This window comes from Apium graveolens, chromosome 2 (genome assembly GCF_009905375.1).
Source record: "Apium graveolens cultivar Ventura chromosome 2, ASM990537v1, whole genome shotgun sequence".
Taxonomy (NCBI): domain Eukaryota; kingdom Viridiplantae; phylum Streptophyta; class Magnoliopsida; order Apiales; family Apiaceae; genus Apium; species Apium graveolens.
The window spans coordinates 293,410,355-293,416,257 of NC_133648.1; the positions used below are offsets into that span (position 1 = coordinate 293,410,355).

The 5,903-nt window shown below is 41.3% G+C and overlaps 1 non-coding gene across 1 annotated transcript; it reads left to right on the forward strand.

Moving 5' to 3' along the window:
* Window positions 1-4,471: 4,471 nt before the first annotated feature.
* On the forward strand, window positions 4,472-4,578 carry LOC141709660 (small nucleolar RNA R71). Its single transcript, XR_012570225.1, has one exon. It is a non-coding gene; the product is annotated as a small nucleolar RNA R71 (small nucleolar RNA).
* The last annotated feature ends 1,325 nt before the right edge of the window (window positions 4,579-5,903 follow it).

Sequence of the window (5,903 nt, forward strand, 5' to 3'; positions counted from 1 at the left end):
GCCACCTCTTCACCTTTTCCTTGTACATTTTGTTATTCTTGTAAGCTTGGAGTCGAAATTCATCAAGTTCATTAAGCTGAAGCATTCTCTTCTTACCAGCTGCATCTAAATCTAGGTTCAACTTTTTCAACACCCAATAGGCCTTATGCTCAAGCTCCGCAGGTAAATAACATACCTTACCTTACATCAGTTGAAACGGGGACATACCAAGTGGAGTTTTGTATGCTGTTCTGTAAACCCAAACAGCTTCATCGAGCTTTAAAGACCAATCCTTCCTTGACGGATAAACAACCTTCTCTAGAATGCGCTTGATTTCTCTGTTAGACACTTCCGCTTGACCATTTGTTTGTAGATGATAGGCAGTAGCAACTCGATGATTCACATTATAATGTTGCATCATAGAAGTGAACTTACGGTTGCAGAAATGCGACCCTTAATCACTTATGATTACCCGAGGCGTTCCAAACCTTGTGAAAATCTGCTTATGAAGAAAATTCAACACTGCCTTTGCATTATTTGTCGGTAGAGCTTTAACTTCTACCCATTTTGAGACATAATCGACTGCCAGCAAGATGTACAGATTATTGCAGGATGAGACAAAAGGCCCCATGAAATCGATTCCCAAACATCAAAGACCTCGATTTCAAGCATCACATTTAACGGCATCTCATCCTTTCTCATCAAATTTCCCACTCTTTGGCAACGATCACACCTTAAAACAAACTGATGAGCATCCTTAAACAAAGTAGGCCAGAAAAAACCTGCTTGCAGAATACGAGCTGCCGTTAACTCACCACCATAATTCCCACAATAAAATGTGGAGTGGTAGTCTCGTAATATCCCCTCCGTCTCACAAAACGAGATACATCTCCTGATGATCTGGTCAACTCCCTGTCTAAACAAATATGGTTCATCCCACATATACCACTTCACCTCATGCAAAACCTTCTTCTTTTGAGCTGAGGTCAAATTAGGAGGCATTATATTGCTGACAAGATAGTTTACAATATCTGCAAACCATGGCTCTTCCTCTTGAACTGTGAACAACTGCTCATCCGGAAAAGATTCGTTGATCAATGTCTTATCCTGTGAAGTAGACTCGGGATTCTCCAATCTAGAGAGATGGTCAGCTACTTGATTCTCAGTACCTTTTCGATCCTTGATCTCTAACTCAAATTCCTGAAGTAAGAGCACCCAACGAATGAGTTTCGGCTTCGAATCCTTCTTGGAAACCAAATAGCGAATGGCCGTATGATCAGTGAAGACTGTCACTTTTGTCCCAAGCAGATAAGATCGAAATTTCTCAAAACCAAAGACTATAGCTAAGAGCTCCTTCTCAGTAGTGGTGTAGTTCATTTGGGCCCCATTTAAGGTCTTACTAGCATAGTAGACCACATGAAAGAGATTATTTTTGCGCTGCCCAAGAACTGCACCTACCGCATAATCACTTGCATCACACATCATCTCAAAAGGCTCTGTCCAATCTGGTGCTGTAATAACTGGCGCAGTGATTAAACTCTTCTTCAGAGTCTCGAATGCCGTCAAACATTCATCATCAAATTTGAAAGGCACATATTTCTCAAGCAAGTTGCACAACGGCTTAGATATCTTTGAAAAGTCCTTGATGAACCACCGATAAAAACCCGCATGACCAAGAAAACTACGGATTCCTTTCACAGAAATTGGTGGTGGAAGATTTTCAATGACTCCCACCTTGGCTTTATCCACCTCAAGACCCTTGCTAGAGACCTTATGCCCAAGAATAATGCCTTCACGCACCATAAAATGACATTTTTCCCAATTGAGCACCAAATTAGTTTCCACACACCTTTTGAGCATGGCACGAAGATTATTCAAACATTCATCATACGAATGTCTAAAGACGGAGAAGTCGTCCATGAACACCTCAACATTATTCCCAATCATGTCAGAGAATATAGCCATCATACATCTCTGAAAGGTGGCTGGTGCGCCACATAACCCAAACAAAACTCTATGAAAAGCAAACGTGCCAAATGGACAAGTGAAGGTAGTCTTTTCTTGATCCTCTGGTGCAATATAAATCTGATTATACCCTGAGTAGCCATCCAGAAGACAATAATACTCATGACCAGCCAACCTGTCAAGCATCTGATCAATTAATGGAAGAGGGAAGTGATCCTTCCTCGTGGCCTTGTTCAACTTTCGGTAACCATGCATACTCTCCATCCTGTAACTGTTCGAGTGGGGATGAGCTCATTCTTCTCATTTGCTACCACAGTAATACCTCCTTTCTTAGGCACACATTGTACAGGGCTCACCCAAGAACTGTCAGAAATAGGATAAATGATGCCTGCATCCAGCCATTTCAGAATTTCTTTCTTCACCACCTCCTTCATGATAGGATTAAGTCTGCGCTGCTGCTCAATAGTTGGCTTACTACCCTTCTCTAGAAAAATCTTATGCATACAATATGAATGGCTGATCCCTTTGATGTCTGCTATGGTCCATCCAATAGCTGATTTGAATTCTCTCAAAATCCTTAAGAGCTTGTCTTCCTCACTACCTGAAAGGTCGGATGCAATAATAACAGGTAAAGTAGATGCATCACCTAAAAAAAGCATACCTCAAGTGTTCAGGTAATGACTTGAGCTCCAAGGTTGGTGCTTCCTCAATTGATGGTTTGAGCTTTCCTTCAGCATTCTTGAGGTCAGAAGTACCAAGAGATTCAAACGGCATGTCCAGCTTTCGCCTCCAGGGAGAAGCATTCAGATATTGTAATTGCTCGTTGCCATCTTCATCATCACTGTCAAAATCCCCCACTAAGGCCTTTTCCTATGCATCAGACATTAGCATATGACCGAGTTCTGAAGTAACCGCAGAATCAATCACATCCACTTTTAAGCATTCCTCATCTTCTGTAGGGAATTTCATTGCTTTGAATACATTGAAGGTCACATCCTGATCCTGCACCCGCATAGTAAGTTCACATTTCTGCACATCTATCAAGGTACGGCCAGTAGCCAAGAAAGGTCTTCCCAAGATTATGGGAATCTTCTTATCTTCCTCGAAATCCAGAATAACAAAGTCTGCAGGAAAGAAGAGCTTATCCACCTTGACTAGCACATCCTCCACTATGCCCCTTGGGTAAGTAATAGAACGATCAGCCAATTGTAGAGACATGTAGGTGGGTTTTGGATCAGGCAAATCCAACTTTTTAAAGATCGACAACGACATCAGATTGATGCTTGCTCCCAAATCACAAAGGCACTTATAAAACGACAACTTGCCAATGGTGCAAGGAATGGTGAAGCTACCTGAATCTTTAAGCTTTGGAGGTAACTTTTGCTGCAGCACAGCGCTGCATTCTTCCGTTAGAGCAACGGTCTCAAGGTCATCCAGTTTCACCTTCCTTGAAAGAATACTCTTCATAAACTTCGCATAACTAGGCATTTGCTCCAGAGCCTCAGCAAAAGGTATATTGATGTGAAGTTTCTTGAACACCTCCAGAAACTTACTGAACTGCTTATCCAGCTTTTGTTGTTGCAATCTCTTAGGGAAAGGTGGTGGAGGATAGAGCTGTTTCTCCCCTGTATTACCCTCAGGCAGAGTGTGTTCAACAGTAGTCTTCCTTGGTTCCGCCGCTTTCTCCTTTTGCTTAGCTTCTTCATCTCTAACTTCAGCTTCTCCTTCTTTTTCCTTTTCAGCATTAGCAACTTTCCCAGACCTTAAGGTAATAGCCTTGACTTGCTCTTTAGCTTCCTTCCTGCCTGGTACTTCTGTGTCACTGGGAAGTGTTCCAGGTTGATGATTGAGCACTGCATTGGCTATTTGACCGATTTGATTCTCCAAGGTCTTGATAGAAATTGCCTGACTCTTGCATAACAGCTTAAGTTCCTCAAAATCAGCACTAGTAGGTGCAGCTGCACTTCCCTGTTGAGAATATGATTGCCTTTGAGCATATTGTTGCGGTTGCTGGAATCTAGGTGGATTGAACTGTTTACTCACACCTTGCTGATATGGTGGCTGAATAACATTCTGATTATTACCCCAACTGAAATTTGGATGATTTCTGTTGTTAGGATGATAAGTAGCTGGCACAGGCTGCTGTTGTCGCTGATAATTGTTCACATACTGAACAGATTTGTTGACAAGAGAACACTGATCCGTAGCATGAGAACCTGCACAAAGCTCACATACCATAGCTATTTGATTAACTCCATATGTAGCTAGAGAATCGACTTTCATAGACAGCGCTTGGAATTGCGCTACAATAGCAGTGGCTGTATCGACTTCTAAAATACCTGCTACTTTCCCAGGCATCATCCTCTGAGTTGGGTTTTGATGCTCATTTGCAGCCATAGTCTCAATAAGATTATAAGCCTCAGTATAGCTTTTGGCCCACAAGGCGCCTCCAGCTGCTGCATCGAGCATGGGCGGAGATTGGGCCCCCAAACCATTATAGAAACCAGTGATCACCATCGAATCAGGCATTCCATGATGTGGACACTTTCTCAACATTTCCTTATAGCGTTCCCAAGCTTCGCACATAGATTCTGTAGGTTGCTGCACAAACTGAGTAAGAGCACTCCTCATAGCAGCAGTCTTTGCCATCAGATAAAACTTCACCAGAAACTTTTGCGCAAGATCTTGCTAAGTAGTGATGGACCCAGCTGGTTTAGAATGTAACCAGTCCTTAGCTTTGTCCCTCAGTGAGAATGGGAAAAGCCTCAGCTTGATAGCCTCATCAGTCATGCCATTATACTTAAAAGTACTGCAGATCTCGACAAAATTCCTTATGTGCATGTTGGGGTCTTCAGTCGCAGCTCCTCCAAAAGAAACAGAATTCTGCACCATCTGAATAGTGCCCGGCTTGATTTCAAAGGTGTTAGCTTGAATAGCCGGATGAAGAATGCTTGACTGAATGTCATTAATTTTAGGCCGAGAAAAGTCCATAAGAGCTGGATCGGCCTGAACAATACGATCACCCATGATTACTGGTTCTTTCTGCTCACTTCTATCCGAATCTTCAAATTATATCTTCTTCGCAATATCAAGAACTTCGTCTGTCTCTTCAGCTGTATCTAAAGTCCTCTTGCGAGTAAGAGAACGAGTTTGCATAAACGCTCGCTAAAGTACCTGAAACATAACCAGAAACAATAAGTAATAAATAAGTCTTAATCACTGAGTCCTAACGACCAATGATGGTAAGTACATAAACTAAACAAATACGCCGAGTCCCCGGCAGCGGCGCCAAAAACTTGTTAGGGCGAAAACACGCGCTAATAATACACGCAAGTATACGCGTTCGCAAGTTATATAGAATACTTTCTAGTTCGTTCCCACAGAGACTCAGACTAATTATTGTTCAATTAAACTCACTCACCAATGTATGATTACTTCTCAATATTAAGACACTAACACTTAGAATTGTTGACTAAATATTAACTACAATTAATTACGTAATTAACCACTTAATTAACACTTCGAATTAACAATATTAAAATACTCATGAGATCACAACTTCATTACAACTTCCTTCAATAGTTATTGTTATTACCCTTAGCATGCAACAGTGATGATATTAATCGAATAACACGAAACTGATAAAAGCCAACTTTCATTGTACTAATACCATTCTACCAAACATCCACAATTAAGATAGAAGTTGAATAGGCATCAATTATGTTGAGTCCCTATATGTCTACAGAAATTGACAACATAATGATTTAAGCACAAGTTATTCCTTTCGATTACACATGGCGAATAAAACGGTTAGAGTTACCCACTAATCATGCAACATCATACATAAACCTATGCTAGCATGGCAAGTTCTAAATCTCGAGATTCACCATCGCTTCACAAGAGATTAACACCCTATCTTATATGTTCGCGACGAACATAAGATGAATACGCATAACCAA